Source organism: Dasypus novemcinctus, chromosome 13 (genome assembly GCF_030445035.2).
Source record: "Dasypus novemcinctus isolate mDasNov1 chromosome 13, mDasNov1.1.hap2, whole genome shotgun sequence".
NCBI classification, from domain to species: domain Eukaryota; kingdom Metazoa; phylum Chordata; class Mammalia; order Cingulata; family Dasypodidae; genus Dasypus; species Dasypus novemcinctus.
The window spans coordinates 90,158,268-90,176,008 of record NC_080685.1 but is presented as its reverse complement, the minus strand read 5'-3'; the positions used below and the strand labels follow the sequence as shown (position 1 = coordinate 90,176,008).

The window sequence follows — 17,741 nt, the reverse complement described above, 5'->3', positions numbered from 1 at the left end:
TAAAGTGTATTTATTTGGGGTAGAAGCTTACAGTCACAAGGCCCTAAAGAGTCTAACTCAAGGTACCATAAGAGGTACTTTCTCACCAAATGTCTGTTGCCACATGTTGAGCCAAGATGGCTGCCGATATCTGCGAAGGTTCAGCCTTCCTCTTTCCTTTTAGGCTCTGTGGGCCCAGCTTCTTCCAATCTGGAGGGCTCTTTTCTTTCTGGTCTCTTCACAAGGTCAGCTGTAAACTATCATCTCTCTTCCCGGGTTCACAGGATCAAAGCTGACAAGTTCTCTCCCCTTCCATGTCTATGGAGCTCTCTCCATTCCTCTGTGTTCTTCTCATGTCTTCTTGATTGAGTGTCCATTTACATAGCCCACCAATGGGGCTGGGACTCAACCCTGCATGCCCTAACGATGTGGTCAAATCAAAGCCCTAATCTTTATTTAATCAAGTAAACAATAAAGCCTTTAAATTTAAATCAATCAAAGCGTATCATGCCCAGAGGAACAGACCTGTTTACAATCAGTATCTCTTTTTGGAATTCATAAATAATATCAAACTGCCACAGTTTCAATAAAACTATAAAATGAAAAACAAAGGAAAAAAACAACAAAAAAGGTATAAAACCATCAGAGCCATTTATTGTAGAAGTCCAACACCTTTCTAAAATGTTGGTCAACAAGTTGCAGTGAAACATGTCCAGAAGCAACATATGATCAAAAAGAAACTACTTGTGTTTTTACCGTTTTAAATTATTATCGTCTCTAATAGTTTTTCCTTCCCAAATAGAAATTCTCATCTTCTGTAATGGTGCTCTTGAGTCAGTCATTCTGTGCAATCACCAGTTTTATGTTTCCAAAATCATCATCTTCTTCACATGTTCTTTTCAAACTGCCTGTGGTCCCAGAATGGACCTATCTGTAGTGGTGACATTGTCTGTGTTTTAATTTTGCTGTGTAGATGGCTTCATATTCCTGAAGTTGATGGCCAAATTCAGCATTAGGATTAACACAAAGTCATCTTTCTTGAACATAAGCAAATGTATCCCTGTACTTCATTTCAGATGTTTCCATAATGTGTACAATAACAAAGGCAGCACTCCTGGAGATCCCTGGATTTCCACCAACAAGAACTTCTCCTTCAGTGTGGAAGCTCCCATCAAGAAATTCCTTAGTCAAGGGAAAAAAAATATTATATTTTTAACTGAACTATCTACGATATCCAAGACTACATATTGAAATAATTGCTGAAAGTTTGGTTTAGTAAAGTTTGCTTCAATATTTTGTTTTATGCATATTATATGGTTTTTTCCATGTTTCTGTAGTATAGGTAGCTTGCCTTTCATAGCAGAAGACTATGGGCCTAACAGCAACCCAGGTAAAATTTCCTGCATCTCTTGTCTCATAAAATAGGTCGACTCCTCGGCACTTTCTCTGCACTGAGGGAGGGTGGGGAACTCCAGCTTCACATCCTTCACGGTCCTGGCCTGCTGGTGAGTGAGGAGGAGTGCGAGTTACCCAGCTGGCCGGCCCTTGGGGCTGGCAGTGGCAGCACAGTGGAGAACTGGGGGACCAGAGGACTGGTGGGTGGGCGGCGGCTTACAACGAACACAGGCAATCACCAGCAGGGAAGAGGAGGGTGGAAAGGCTGGTACCAGGAGGCCATGCTGCTGCTGTCTCCCTCCCTGTTGTCTCCCCACACTCAGGCTGCCCAGGCTATGGCAAAGGCAGTAGCCCTACAACCCACCAGCAGTGATTTTAAATGCAAATGGGTTACATTTCCCAGTCAAAAGGCAGAGATTGGCAGGATGGGTTAAAAAAAGCATGATCCAACTATATGCTGTCTACAAGACACTCACTTTAAATTCAAAGGCATAAGTAGGTTGAAAGTGAAAAAAGTACACCATGTAAGTAGTAACCGAAGAGAACTGGTGTAGCTATACTAATATCAGATAAGTGCCAACTTGACCGGGTTATGGTACACAGTTGTTTGGTCAAGCAAGCACTGGCCAAATTGTACTGTGAGGACATTTCATGGACTTAAAGCATCAGTGAGTTGATTGCATCTATGGTTGATTACATCTGCAATCAACTGAAGAAATTGCCTTGAGTAATAAGAGGCATCTCATCCAATCAGTTTAAGGCCTCAAAAGGAGAAGTAATTTCAGCAGTCAGAAGAAATAATTCCCATCTCTACTTCAGACAGACAGCTTTACCTGTGGAATTCATTAAGGGCCTTCATCAGAGTTTCTGGCTTGCAGCCTGCCCTATAAATTTTGGACTCATTCATCCCCACAGTCTTATGAGACAGTTTTATAAAATCTCATAATATTTACAGATATCACCTGTCAGTTTTTTTTCCCTAGAGAACCCTGACTATTACAGCTTGGTACCTGATTTGGATGGCCAAAGACAGTCATTATATGCTAACAAAGAGGGTCAATTCGACAGGAATATGTACCAGTTATAAATGTATATGCATCTAACAGCAGACCTCTAAAATATATGAAGGAAATTCTGACAGAATTGAAGGGAGAAATTGGCAGTTCTATATTACTAGTAGGAGACTTAAATACACCACTCTCAATAATGGATAGAACATCTAGTCAGAAGATCAATAAGGCAGTACAAGACTTGAATGATACTCTAAACCAACCAGACCTAACAGACAGATAGAGAACACTGCACCCAACAAAAACATAATACACATTCTTCTCAAGTGCACATGGATCATTCTCCAGGATAGACCATATGTTGGGTCATAAAGCAAGTCTCAGTAAATTAAAAAATACTGAAGTCATACAATGTATATTCTCTATCCACAATAGAATGAAGCTAGAAATCAAGAACATTGGTAGAAACAGAACTTTCACAAACCTGTGGAAATGAAATAACATACTCTTAAAAAAAAAAACCAATAGGTCAAAGAGGAAATCAGAAATGAAATTAGGAAATATCTTGAAGTGGATGAAACTACAATGTAAGAAAATTTATAGGAGGCAGTGAAGGCAGTGTTTAGAGGGAAATTTATGGCCCTAACTACATACATTAAAAAAGAAGAAATACTTCAAATCAGAGACCTAACTTCAAAACCAGGAGAGCTAAAAAAGAAGAGCAAATAAACGCAAAGTGAGCAGAAGGAAAGCTATAACAAAGATTAGAGTGGAGATAAATGAAACAGGAAAAAAAAAAAAAAACAACCAACCAGGGAAAATCAACAAAACCAAAAGTTGGTTCTTTGAGAAGCACAATAAAATTGACAAACCTTTAGCTAGACTGACAAAGAAAAATGGAGAGGTGATACAAATAACTAAAATCAGAAATGAAAAGGGGGGCATTACTACCAACCCCACTGAAATAAAAAAAAAACTGTTAAGAGGGTACTAAGAACTATGGTATATCTATAACTTAGATAACCTAGATGAAATGAACACATTCTTAGAAACACACAAACTACCTATATTGACTCAAAAAGAAATAGAAGAGATCAACAAAACAATTACTAGTAAAGAGATTGAATCACTCATCAAAAACCTCTAACAAAGAAAAGCCCAGGACCAGATGGCTTCACAGAGGATTTCTACCAAACATTACAAGAAAACCTAGCTCCAATTCCTCTCAACATTTTCAAAAATTGAACAGGTAGGGACACTCTCTAATTCATTCTACAAGGCCAATGTGGCCCACATTCTAAAGCCAGATAAAAATACCACAAGAAATTACAGACCAATATCTCTTATGAATATAGATGCAAAAATCCCCAACAAAATACTAGTAAACTGAATCCAAAAGCACAGTAAAAGAATTATACACCTTGATCATGTGACATTTATCCCTGGCATACAAGGTTGGTTCAACATAAGAAAATAAGTTAATATAATACTCCACATTAGCAGAAGGAAGAGAAAAAACCATATGATCATCTTAACTGACTCTTTTTAAAATTGAGAAATGTTTTTTATTCAACTGTGTTTTCTTCTTAGTTTTTAATTGTTTATATTTTTAATTATATGTACAAAATAAAGTTTAAAAATATAGGGATGGTGATTCCACTCCACCTTTAATTGAGGGGGTGGGCTTTGTTCCCACATGGCTGATGGATAGGACTCTCTCTTTTTTTAATTGATGCAGAAAAGACATTTCACAAAATCCAGCATCCCTTCTTGATAAAACACTTAGAACACTAGAAATGGAAGGAAACTCCCTCAACATGATAAAGGGCATATATCAAAAGCCCACGGCTAACAACCTACTTAATGGCAAAAGACTGAGAGCTTTCCCTCGAAGATCAGGAAAAAGACAAGGATGCCCACTGTCACCACCGTTATTCAACATTGTACTGGAAATTTCAGCCAGAGCAAATAGGCAAGAAAAATAAAGAAAAAGCCTCCAAATTGGAAAGAAAGAAGTAAAACTTTCCCTAATTTGAAGATGATATGATCCTATATGCAGAAAATCCTGAATAATCCACAACAAAGCTCCTAGAGCCAACAAATGAATTCAGCAAAGTGGAGGGGTACAAGATCAAACACAAAAGTCAGTAGTATTTCTATACACAGGTAATGTTTCTATACACAAGGAAAAAATTCCATTTATGAAAGCAATTAAAGAATCAGCTATCTAAGAATAAATCTAACAAAGGATGTGAAGAATTTGCATACTGAAAACTACAAAACATTGCTAAAGTAAATCAAAGAAGAACTAAATAAATGGAAGGACATTCCATGTTCATGAATTAGAAGATTAAATAGCATTAGTATGCAATTTATAAATTCAATGAAATCCCAATCAAACGTCCAACAAACTTCTTTGCAGAAATGAAAAAAACCAATCATCAAATTTATATAGTAGGCTAAGGGTCCTGAATAGCCAAAGCCATCTTGAAAGAGAAGAATGAAGTTGAAGAATTAACACTTCCTGATCTTAAAACTTATTATAGGGAAGCAGATGTGGCTCAAGTGATTGAGCTCCTGCCTACCACATGGGAGGTCCCCGGTTCAGTTCCTGATGCCTCCTAGAGAAGACAGCAAGCTGGCATGAAGGGCAGGTGTGGCAAGCTGACGCAGCAAGATGACACAACAAGAGACACAAGAAGAAAAACACAATGAAAGATACAACAAAGCAGGGAATAGAGGTGGCTCAAGCAGTTAAGCTCCTCCCACCCATATTGGAGGTCCCAGGTTTGGTTCCTGGTGGCTCTTAAAGAAACAAGGAAGATGAACAGACACTGCAAGTGCAAACAATGAGGTGGTGGGGAGAAATAAATAAACAAAATAAATCTTTTTTAAAAAACTTATTTACAAAGCTATAATAATCAAAACAGCATGGGAAGCAGATTTGGCTCAAGTGGTTGAGTGCCTGCTTCCCAAATGGGACGTCCCAAGTTTGGTCCCCAGTGCCTCCTAAAAACAAACAAGCAAACAAATGAAGAAACCAACTTAGGGGAACCAATGTGGTTCAATGGTTGAGTGCTGCCTTCCCATATATGAGGTCCATGAGGTCTCAGGTTCAATTCCCAACTCCAGTACCTAAAAAAAAAAAACCCACAACAAAAACCAGCATAGTACTGGCACAAGGACAGACATGTAGACCAAAGGAATTGAGTTGAGAGCTTAGAAATAAACCCTCACCTTAATGGCCAACTGATTTTTGACAAGGGGGTAAAGACAGCTCAATTGAGAAAGACTAGTCTCTTGAAGAAATGGTGCTGGGGAAACTGGATCTCCATTTGAAGAAAAAAAAAAAAAAGGAGGACCCCTATGACCCCTACCTCACACCATAAACAAAAATTAACTCAAAATGGATCAAAAAACTAAATATGAGTTAGAACTATCAAATTCCTAGAAGAAAATGTAGAGACACTTCTTCAGGACCTTGTGTGAGGCAATGGTTTCTTAGACCTTACAACCAAGCACAAGCAACAAAAGAAAAAACAGATAAATGGGACCTCATCAAAATTAAAAACTGTTTTGCTCCAAAAGTCTTTATCATGAAAGTAAAACAACCTACACAATGCAAGAAAATATTTGGAAACCACATATTCAATAAAGGTTTAATATACAGAATATATAAATAAACCCTTCAACTTAACAATAAAAAGACAAACGACCCAATTTTTTTTCTTTAACTTTTTATCATTGAACTTTCAAGCTTAAACTAAAGTAGAGAGAAACATATAATGAACCCTATGGACCCATCTCCCAGCTTCAAGAAGAGAGCTCTTGCCTCAAATATGGCTCCACCCCTAGACCCTACCCCTGGATTTTTTTTCAATTTTATTGATACATATTATAAAAGCATAAATCTATCCAAAGAATACAATCAGTGGTATTCACTGTAGTCACATGTTTGTGCATTCATCACCCCAATCACTCCCAGAACATTCATTATTCCAATAATAATAATAATAAAACAAAACTCAACTCTCGATTTCTCTATGCCTCACATGCCATACATAGCTGCTATTCTTTTTCCTTCTCTCTAGTATATTTGTGTTTATGTTTTGTAAAAACACTCTTATATATGTAATATTACCATATACATGTTTTACATGGGATTTTACTATCGTATACAATCTCATGTTACAGTTTTTAGCTTTCCTTCTAGTAGTATACATGACCTTAGACTTTCCTTTTCAACCACTGTCATACCCATGCAATAGCACTGCTAGTTACAAACACCATGATATGCTTTCACCATTTCTATTCATTTCCAAAGATTTACAAACAACCTTTTTAACAATTCTGTACAGACTAACCCTCAGTTTTCCATTCTCTACCCTCCTTCTATTTTCTGGTGACCTATATGCTAATTATTAACTCCGTGAGTTTGCACAGCATATTTAGTTCATAATAGCACAATCATAAAGTACTTGTCCTTTTGTGTCTGGCTTGCTTCACTCAATAAAAGGTCCTCCAGGTTCATCCATGTGTCATATGCTTCACAACTTCATTTCTTCTTACTGCTGCATAATATTCCATCATGTGTGTACATCACAATTTATCCATTCATCAGTTGATGGACTCCTGAGTAAACAGCCCAATTTTAAAAATGGGTGAAAGAATTGAATAGACATTTCTCTAAAAAGACATATAAATGGCCAGAAAGCACATGAAATGATGTTCAACATCATTAGCCATCAGGGAAATACAAATCAAAACCACAATGAGATACCATTTCATACCCACTAGAATGGCTACTAATTTAAAAAAAGAAAATAACACGTGTTGGAGAGGATGTGCGAAAATAGGAACACTCAATCATTGCTGGTGGGAATGTAAAATAGTGCAGCTGCTGTGGAAGACTAGTTTGGCGGTTCCTCAGAAAGCTAAGTATAGAATTATCATGTGACCTGTCAATCCCACTTCTATGTATATACCCCAAAGAATTGAAAGCAGGGACTCGAACAGATATTTGCACACTGACGTTCATAGTGGCATTATTCACAAGTGCCAAAAGATGGAAGCAACCCAAGTGTTCATCAACTGATGAATGGAAAATTAAAATGTGGTATATGCATATAACAGGATATTATTTGGCTTTAAAAAGGGAAGAAGTCCTGATACATGTGATGTATGAAGAGATCATGTTGAGTGAAATAAGCCAGACACAAAAAGACAAATATTTTATGTTCTGACTGGTTTGAAACAATTCAAATGAGCAAACTTGTAGGGTCAGAATCTAGAATATAGGCTACCAGGAGATGGGGTGGGGATAGGGAATGTGAAGTTAAGGCTTAAAATTTTCAGGGTTCCTATTTGGAGTGATGGAAAAGTTTTGCAAACAGATGGTTGTGATGGTAGCACAACATTGTGAACACGTAGCAGCACTGAAATATTAATAAAAGGGGAAATGTTAGATTGTATATATGGTAACAGAATAAAAAGTTGAAAAAAATCCATGGACTACACTACACAAACAGTGAGCCCTAAGTTAAACCATGGACTATTTAGTTAAAAAGTACAATGATAAAAATGTTCTATCATCAATTGTAACAAATGTTTCACACCAGTGCAAGGTGTTGGTGATGGGGTGGTATATGGAAACCTTGTATTTTGTACATGCTTGTTCTGTTAACCCCCAATTTACTTAATAAAGAAAAACTCATCTTAGGTGGCATCATGGAGATTCGTTCATAAAAATGCAGAATATAGGAAGTTACATGACAAGCAATGGAGAGAGATCCTGCAGATTAAGCAAAGACTTCAGACATGTCAACCATCTGCAACATGCAGACCTTCTCTATATCTTGATGACGACAAACTAACTATATCCAAAAAAAGAGAGTGAGCTAATTTTGGAAATTTTAATTCCAACTATGTGTTTGGTATTTAAGGACTCATTAATTTTTGTAGTTATAAGGGTGTTATTTTGGTTATGTGTTCTTAAGAGGACATTTTTAAGAGTCACATCTTGAAATATTTATAGAGGGAAAAAAATTTGGATTTGCTTCAAAAAAAAATCTCACAGAGAGGGCTGGAGGCTGACAGTGGGAGAACAGTGTGGATGAGACAAGGGTGGCTGTGAGTTGGTGTGTTTTTAGCTGAACGATGTACTATTAGACATTCATTATCTTTTATTGGTGGCTAAAATGTCCATAATTAAAACTTAAAAAAAAAATCAAGGTCATTCATGCCCTGGTTTTCTTCATCCATTTGAAGAAACAAAAACAAAGACAATAATCAAAAAATTCATTACTTGAAATTATTCTACTTGACCCATCATCATCCATGCTCTTGAAGTGATTTCGGTCTCTCTGTGTGGTAGGAATGCCTTATAATGATGGACTGCTCCTCATCTCTTCCCTACTCCACCTTCAGGGACCTCATCTTGGTAGCTTAAAATTGTGGGAGAATTTATGCAATGAAAATCAACAATGCTACAAATCAGGGGTTCCTCTGCCTTTGTTTCCCTACACCCCCACCTCACCCCACCTCCCCACCCCCCGCTTCCTTCTCTTTTTCTTCTTTTCTTCTCCTCCTTCTCCTTGTCTTCCTCCTCCTCCTTTTTTTGGACAACCAGATATAACCATTTACCAGCACACCACTAAGGACCACTCTCTTCCTAGCCCCAGTTCTCTGATTTTTAACTCAACCCAACAAGCTACTCCCCCAATGTCAGCCCAGGAGAGTCCTCTTCAGAGGCAGGAGATGTAAGACAAGACTTTGACCTTCAGTGCTGAGGAGACTTGATGACCTTATCTGGGCAAACAGGCATGGAAAGAAACTGGAGTTCACAAGGGGGGAACAAACTTCACTGCCACTCCCCGCCCCTGGCCTCCTCCCCACCTCTCCCGTACAGCCCACACCATCTAGGGAGCAGGTGGAGAAGGGGACACAGACATCCTGGAGAAGACAAGGTCCATAGGACACATGATAGCTAGCTAGCAGGAATTCAAGAACTGTTACGTGAACAAGGACTTTGACCTGATCTATCTGGATCCAGGATATAAAACTAGGTCCAAGAAATACATGTTTTTGGGAAGCGGACTTGGCCCGGTGGTTAGGGCATCCGTCTACCACATGGGAGGTCCGCGGTTCAAACCCCGGGCCTCCTTGACCCATGTGGAGCTGGCCCACGGGCAGTGTTGATGTGCGCAAGGAGTGCCGAGCCACGCAGGGGTGTTCCCCGCATAGGGGAGCCCCTCGCGCAAGGAGTGCGCCCCATAAGGAGAGCCGCCCAGCACAAAAAAAGTGCAGCCTGCCTAAGAATGGCACTGCCCACCCGGAGAACTGACACAACAAGATAATGCAACAAAAAGAAACACAGATTCCTGTGCTGCTGACAACAACAGAAGTGGACAAAGAAGACGATGCAGCAAATAGACACAGAGAACAGACAACCTGGGTGGGGGGAAAAGGGGAGAGAAATAAATAAATAAATAAAATCTTTTTTAAAAATACATATTTTGACTTAATATGAAAAACAACCTTAATTAGAGCTATTCAAAGAGGGAATGAGTTGACTCATGAGTGCTACTCCCTCCAATGGGCGGGATGAATAAAATAATCATACAAGAAGTCCACTAAAGTCTCACTATTCAAAGTGAGGTCCACAGATCCATACCGACGGCATCACCTAGGAGTTTGTTAGAAATGCAGGACCTTAGGTCCTACCCCAGACCCATTGAGTCAGAATCCATGTTTTAACAAGATACCCAGATAATTCATAAGCTCATTATATCTTAAGAAGTTTTAAACTAAATTACCTTTTAAATGCCTTTGAGGCGATACTCATTTCATCATTTCTTATCATAGTACAAAACCGGAAACAATCTAACTCTGTATAATTTGGGGATCTGGTTAAATAAATTATAGTAAAGTCATATGATAGAATAACTATTCCCACAGTAAAAAGAATGAGACAACTTCCATGCACTGGTATGCATGAACTCCAAGTTATTTTGTTAAGTAAAAAAACAAAGTCATTCCTAAAATCAAAATTAGTTCCAAATCAATCAAGTATTTAAAAAATAAATTTGAAACTGTGCAAGTATCAGAAAAAATATATGTGTGCAAGGTCTGTATGGTCCAAATTCAGAGGGTATAAAAGAAAGACCAATAAGATCAGACATAAAAATCACATATTTCTATTTAGCAAAAACCACTATAAAAAAAATAAAAGCACAAATAAGAGATTGAGAAAGTATTTGTAATATCATAAATGAGAGGTTACTTTAATAAATGAAGAACTCCTACAAATAATAAAGAAAAAGACTAAAAATATATTAGAAAATGGACAAAGGATATAAATAGTTCACAGAAAACAAAATGCAAATAAATACCTTTTAAATGTGTGAAAGGATGTTCAATTTAACTCATGCAGAATGCAAATTAGCACTGGAATGAGATACTATTTTTTCGCTGATCAGATTGTCAAAGGTTACAGTTTAACACTTATTGGAAAACATGTATTCTCATAAAGTTGTACCTCTATGGAGGCTATGAAAATTTTTCATCAAAATTAAAATATACATACCCCTTGGCTCAACTATTCCTATAGAAATGCTCATACATGTGTAAAATGAAATATATGCAAGAATGTTATTTCAACACTACTTGTAAAAGCAAAAAAATTGGAAATAACGTGACTATCCATTAATATGAATCTGCTTAGATTAATTTGTCATACATATGCATTGGAATACTACAAAGTCATCAGAAATAATAAGGCAACTCATAGGGATTGGTATGGAATAATTGCCTATATATATTTTTAATAAAAAGTAAGATGTAAAACATTATGTGTTGTATATTGCCATTTCTGTTTTTAAAAATGGTGCTATTTGTGCATCAAATAAAGTTTTTACTATAAGATCCTTAGAAATCTCTGAAATGATTACCCAAGAGAAAGGTATCAGTGGTTGCCTCTGAGAAGGGAGCTGTGACCCGACAGGGTGGGAGGGAGCTTAGCCCGTCACTGAACACACCTTATAAGGTTTAATTATTTACACTGTGCATGCATTCACTTTAAACTTTATTTAGAACTCAGCCATGGGAAGGTCTCCAAGGTGCAGACCAAGCACCCCACTCCCATCCCTATCCTCGAGTGGATGGAGGTGCTTAGTTCTGCCCTGTGCCTTCCCTCTGCTCTCCCCAGGTAAATACTGTCCTCCCTTCAAAGTGGAACCAAGCCTCTGACTCCCTCCTTCTCTCAAGCCCCCGGAGATGAGAACCCTGCTTTCAATGGGTACCCTTTGGGGAGCTGTTCTGTGCATTAGTTGCTTTTCCACCATAAGAATTGCCTTGTACTTCCACAAATCACCTGGAATAAATACCATGGCCTCAGTAATTATTTGGTGATGAGTCATCCCTCTCTGCCCTGACCTTGAAGGACACCCAGAGTCACACCAAATGATGCCATCTGGGAATACACCCTGGATGAGTCGCTCATCGGGGCTCTGTGAGTCTCAGCCCCCAGCTGCACTGGTTGCCCCTTGACGATGAGGACTGTCCTTCACCCAACTCTGTGCCCCCTCAGTGCTGAGAGCAGAGTGGGAGCTGCATAAAGATGTCCTGATTCTCAGGGGATCATTAGCCATTCCCCATAGAATAATTTCACTGCTGTCTTCACTAGTCACTCAGTTTATACTGGGTGACTGGCAGCCTGGTTACTTTCTATGCTGCAAGGACTGCGGTCCTCTCCTGCTGTGGAAATAGCAAACCCCCTAGCCTGCAGCTGGCCTCTTCCCCAGGAGCTCCTCTACCACTGCAGCTGCTGTTCCTCTGCTCCACCCTCTGTCCCTCTGGAAAACATGGACAAAGGCAGGCAGATCTCTTTTCTCTCTTATTGCTCTTCAACCCCACCCTTACTTCAGCCAGTAATATGTCAGACTGAGGATTAAATGTTTTTTTGAACTTCAAAAGCTCGGGAAGATTTGCCAAATATTTTGGTAGTGCCTATTATGTGTTGGACAAGGTGCTGAGCACTCTGAATTTAAAGACAGGGGAAATAGATGTGGCTCAACCAAACGGGCCCCCGTCTACCATATAGGAGGTCCAGGGTTTGATGCCCAGGGCCTCCTGGTGAAGGCAAGCTGGCCCATGCAGAGCGCTGGCCCACGCAGGAATGCGTCCCCATGCAGGAGTGCCACCCTGTGTGGGAATGCCACCTCGCGTGGGAAAAGCTGCCCCGTATAGGAATGCCAGCCGGTGTGGAGGGCTGGCGCAGCAAGATGACACAACAAAAAGAGGCACAGAGGAGAGACAATAAGAGATGCAGCAGACCAGGGAGCCGAGGTGGCGCAAGAGACTGAGGGCCTCTCTCCCACTTGAGAAAGTTCCAGGATTGGTTCCGGGTGCTGCCCAAAGAGAAGGCAAGCAGACACAGCAGGAACACACAGCGAATGCACACAGCAAACAGACAGCAACGCAAAACAGTGAAGGTGGGGAGAGAGATAAATCTTAAAAATAAATAAATATATAAAAATCTTAAAATAAAAAAGAAAGAATGAATGGGAGATCAGTGCTTACATCTAGTCTTCAGTTTTTGCCATGATACTCCTCTTCGCCCTTCTTCCTTCTTTCTTCCTTAGCAAGGAGCTGTCCAGGGTGAGGTGAAAAGAAACTTTTTATGTATTATAGTGCCCAGATGTAGGGGCAAATGGAATGATATTAGGTGGTAAAATAGTTGTTTGGGGTCAAAGACATCTGTTGGGAGAGCTCGTAGCTTAGGGCAGGGTTGGAAAAAGATGGAAGTTGAGCTCTGGGGTGACTGAATCTTACCTTATCAAGAACCCAGAGGGAAGTCATCGTATCCCTCTCCAGGGAGCACACTCCTAACCAGCTCAGGCAGTGCGCAGCCTTCAAAGGTGAGGGCAGGCTCTGCTCCTGAGATGCTCCCCAGAAAAGGGCCTGCCAGGTAGAGGTACTCCAGCTCCATGCCCTCAGGCATGCACCTGCCAGGGGATTCTCTCTCTCCTCCTTTGCCCATTACTCTTCATCCTGCTCCATGGAGCCCAGGAGATGCTATAGCATCTGTTGCAGGATGCTCAGACATACGGCCACATCAAGGATGCTGGCCAGCCAACCACAGGAGGAACTGATTCCATACACATATAAAACCTTGGCTACCCCATTCGAAGCCTTTGGAACATTCGCATTTCCTGAGGTGCTGGAGATGTGTAGGGTGACTTTATGGGGAACCATGTGGAAGTTAAAGGCAGGCATCTAGGACTTACTCCCTGGGTACAGCTCCTGGACACCCAATTGGGAGGGAATCCAGAAACTCTTGGGCTGAGAGGGAGAACCCTCTCCTGGCTGCCTGCACCCTCCACTTCACCTCAGGGTGGCTGGAATGAGATCTTCAGATCCCTCTGACTATGAGCCTGTTCATCTTGAGATCCAGCCCTGCAGAGCCAGGGAGGGGCTTCTTGAGTGAAGACCTCCAGAAGCTGACTGATTCTCAAAGCCCAGAGCCCAAAGTGCAGCTGCCAACCGACCTTCCCTTTAAATTCAGACTCTCAGGCTGCCGAGCAGGGAAGGGCAGGTTTCTAGGACACTTGGAGAGACGGAGAGCCTCCTCTCTGCTGCCTGCATCTGCCACCAGGACCCCTCTCCCAGATAAAGGGTTTCTTGTGCAAAAAGCTCCCACCCAAAGCACTGGAAGTCTTATAAGCCGACTGCATTAGCTGCATGCCATAAATATTTATGCTCCTCCTGACATGTGTCAGAGAGTATGTGACGAGGCAGGGTAGGGTCTGCTGATGGACACGGAGAAGGCAGATTTCAGGTCAGTGAGGTGCTGTCTGGGGCGCCCACGTGTAGTGAACCTCTGCCCCTAGACTTGGTCAAGCAGAGCCTGGGTGGCAACCATCGAGAAAACTGGTGTTCTTAATAGGGTGGGAAAGAGAAAACTCCTGCCCCTTCAGCCCACTCCAGTGCCCAGATTCTGTGATGCTGTGAGATGTAGATGGTCACCAATAAAGACGGGGTACAGTGGACTGAGCGTGGAGGCTCAGGAGTCAAGCTCCAGTCGTCTAGCACCAAGAAAGTGCTTTCAAACCGGCGACCTGGGTCCACCCTCCACCATGCCCAGAGGGCAGTACGGTTTCCCATCCCACAGGGGAGGAGAAGAAGACTCCCAAGGGTGTGGTGACTTGTCTGTAGTCACAGAGTTGTAAGCAGCAGAGCTGGGATTCAAAGTCAAGCCCTTGGCTCCAAGACCAACGTTCTTTTCTCTATGACACAATTGTCTGTTCAGTCAACTCCACACTCCACAGACCTTGGCAGTGTCACAAGTCCTGTCTGTAGGGGGCAGGTAACGCATTCTGGCCACTAGCTGCACAGAATGCTTCTCTGTCACTCGGAGATGGGGTGGGGGCACTGTGATCTGTGTGCACAGAAGAGGCGCGTGGGAGGAGCCTCGCCAGAGCTCGTGCCCTGTTCGGGAGCACCGCGTGAGGGGAGGGCAGCAAGGCTGGAGCCCTGTGCTCACGGCAGGGGTGGGCAGTCCACCCACAGCACGGCCCCCAAACACGCCCAGCAGGAGTCAGCCCCGCCTGGCTCCCCACAGTAGGATAGCCTAGTGGTAGCACTAACGGGGGACTTAGGGGTGCTTTAGAATTCCATAATCTCCATCAGTCCCTCGGTTTAGGCTTTGATTCTGTCTCTTCGTGTTTTTTATGTGATTGAGATGAAATTCACATAACATAAAATTAACTGTTTTAAAGCAAACAAATGAGTGGTCTATAGTACATTCACTATGTTGTGCAACCACCCTCCTATCTAGTTCCAAAACATTTTCTTCACCCTAAAATAAAACCCCATGCCCATTAATCAGTTTCCCCCAGTCCTCCCCTCCTGCAGTCCCTGGAGACCATCAATCTATTTTCTGTTTCTATGGATTTACCTATTCTGCATATTTTGTTTAAGTGGAATCAAACATTATGTGATCTTTTATATCTGGCTTCATTCATTTAGCATAATGTTTCCAGGGTTTATATACCTCAATTTGTTTATGTCCACTGATGGACATTCAGGTTGTTTCCACCTTTCAGCTATCGTCAATAGTGCTGCTGTAAACATTCTTGTACAAGTGTTTGTTTCAGTATCTGTTTTCAGTCCTTTGGGGTATATTCCTAGGAGTGGAATTGATGGATCGTAAGGTAATTCTGTTTAGTATTTTGAGGAACCACCATACTATTTTCCACAACAGCTGTACCATTTTACATTCCCACTAGCAGTGTACAAAGATTCCAATTTCAGTACATCCTCATCAACACTATTTTCCATATTATAGCTATCCTAGAAGGTGTGAAGTGGTATCACATTGTGGTTTTGATTTACATTTCCCTAATGACTAATGATATTGGACAACTGTTCATGTATCTATTGGTCATTCACATATGTTCTTTGGAGAAATGTCGACTCAAGTCATTTGACCATTTTGAAATCACGTCATCTTTTTGTTGTTGAGTTATAAGATTTCTTCATATATTCTGGATATTAAATCCTTATCAGATATACGATTTGCAAATACTTTCTTCCATTTTGTAGGCTTTCTTTTCACTTTCTTGATAATGTCCTCTGAAATACACAATGTCTCTCCACTTTTTGACCTTGAGCAATTTTCTAAGCCACCCAGAGCTTCTGCACTCCCTGCCATCGACATGTAAAACCTGTCCTGCCTTCTTCACAGGGCTTTCGTAAGGAGAAAGTGAAATCATGTTTGTAAAGCACCTTGCTTGGTGTGTGGCACATAGTAGGTGTTCAAAATGGAAAGATTGAGTAGGAATCTATCTTCCATCCTCTCCACCTCACCCCGGTGCTGAATTCTGATTTGGCCAGAACTGTCTCCTCCATTTATCCCACCCTCTCCTTTCTCCCCAGCTGGAATATCCCTCCTCCACCTCATCACCTATCCAACTTTACCTGTGCTTCATGATTCCACCTTTTCTTCAGGAACGTCTCTGACAACTTCAGTGCTCACTCATCTTTCCTAACAAAAGGCTTAAAGATTTCTGAGGTCTTTACTGTACAATCCCTGCTTGATTATGTATTTTTTTGATCCCCTCAAGTACAGCCCATGAGTCTTGAAGGCTCATCAAACATCTCTTTTAGGACCAAGCTCAGAGCTGGGCTTAGAGCAGGCCGTCCCTCAACACCTGTGGAAGGAAGCTTGGTTCACACAAAGGTTCTTTGTATGGGGTCCTTACTCTGTGCCAGGCATTGGGCTCAGGGCAGGGCTATGAGCTCAAAGACACCTGGGCTGGAAGGAGGCAGACAATAAGAAGGAATTATAATGCTGGGTGATACGGCTGTGACTATATAAGCACTGAGTTCGTGGGAGCACAAAGGAAGTTGATGACTAGCTTATAATGGGGGCAGAGAAAGAGAAGGAAGGAAAGAAGAAAGGAAGGGAGGGATGGAGAGAGGGAGGCAGGGAGGGGAAGAAATTCTCCTTCCCAGTTAAGAAGAGAAGTTAGATGGCAAGAAAAGAGCGTTTTCTCACCTTTGCCCTCCCACAGACACAAAGGGGAAGAGAGCCCTTGTCCCTGATTGATAAGGCAGCAAAATCTGCCCCCTCTAGCCACAGCCCAGGTTGGGGCAAGCTGGTGGGATTCCTTAGATGCTGGGCAGAGCCTCTGTGGCTTTTCCCTTGCCCCACTGAAAGATGCCAGAGGGGAGCTGCCCCCCAGGACCTGACTACCTGCTCAGCAGCGATAGGCTGGCCCTGGTGGGAAGGCTGTGCGCCCAGGGGCAGCGCCTCCATGGTGCTGGTAAAGTGGCCTCCCTGTCCCAGCCCTCTTGGAAGTGGCAGGCTTGACAGATGAGACCCTGACCAGTAGCAGCTCTGCCCTTTCCCCTGGGACCAGAGAATGAGGGTGGGGACCAGGTCCTGGCACAGGCATCGGGCAGGGGAGTGGGAGGTGTCTGTGAGGTGAGAAGCATGAGGTATAATGGGAGGTGCTCTGGGTTTAGAGCCTGAAGGCATGGGTTCAAATCCTTGCTCTTCCCTTTGAGCTGTGCGGCCCTGGGAAAGTCATTTCCTCCCTCTAAGCTCAGTGTGTTGTCAATAAAGGACTATCTGATTGCATCTCACAGAGAAATCATCTCTGTGCAGGAACCTGGCTCGGTGCACTGGGCTCCATGCAGACTCAGCTAATGTTTGCTTATTCATGTCCAATGTCGATCGTGGATCGTGGATCGCTGCTCGCTACCTGTAGCCAGTTACCCGTCCTTTGGTCTCCAGTGACTTTCTGAAGGGAGGTTGCTGGGTCTAGGCCTGAAGGTCTATCAGTGCAAGAGATG

The 17,741-nt window shown here is 41.8% G+C and overlaps 1 pseudogene; it reads right to left on the bottom strand.

Annotated features, from left to right (window-relative positions):
• Positions 1 to 813: 813 nt before the first annotated feature.
• Positions 814 to 17,202, bottom strand: LOC101439849 (serine/threonine/tyrosine-interacting protein pseudogene; annotated as a pseudogene).
• Positions 17,203 to 17,741: the final 539 nt, after the last annotated feature.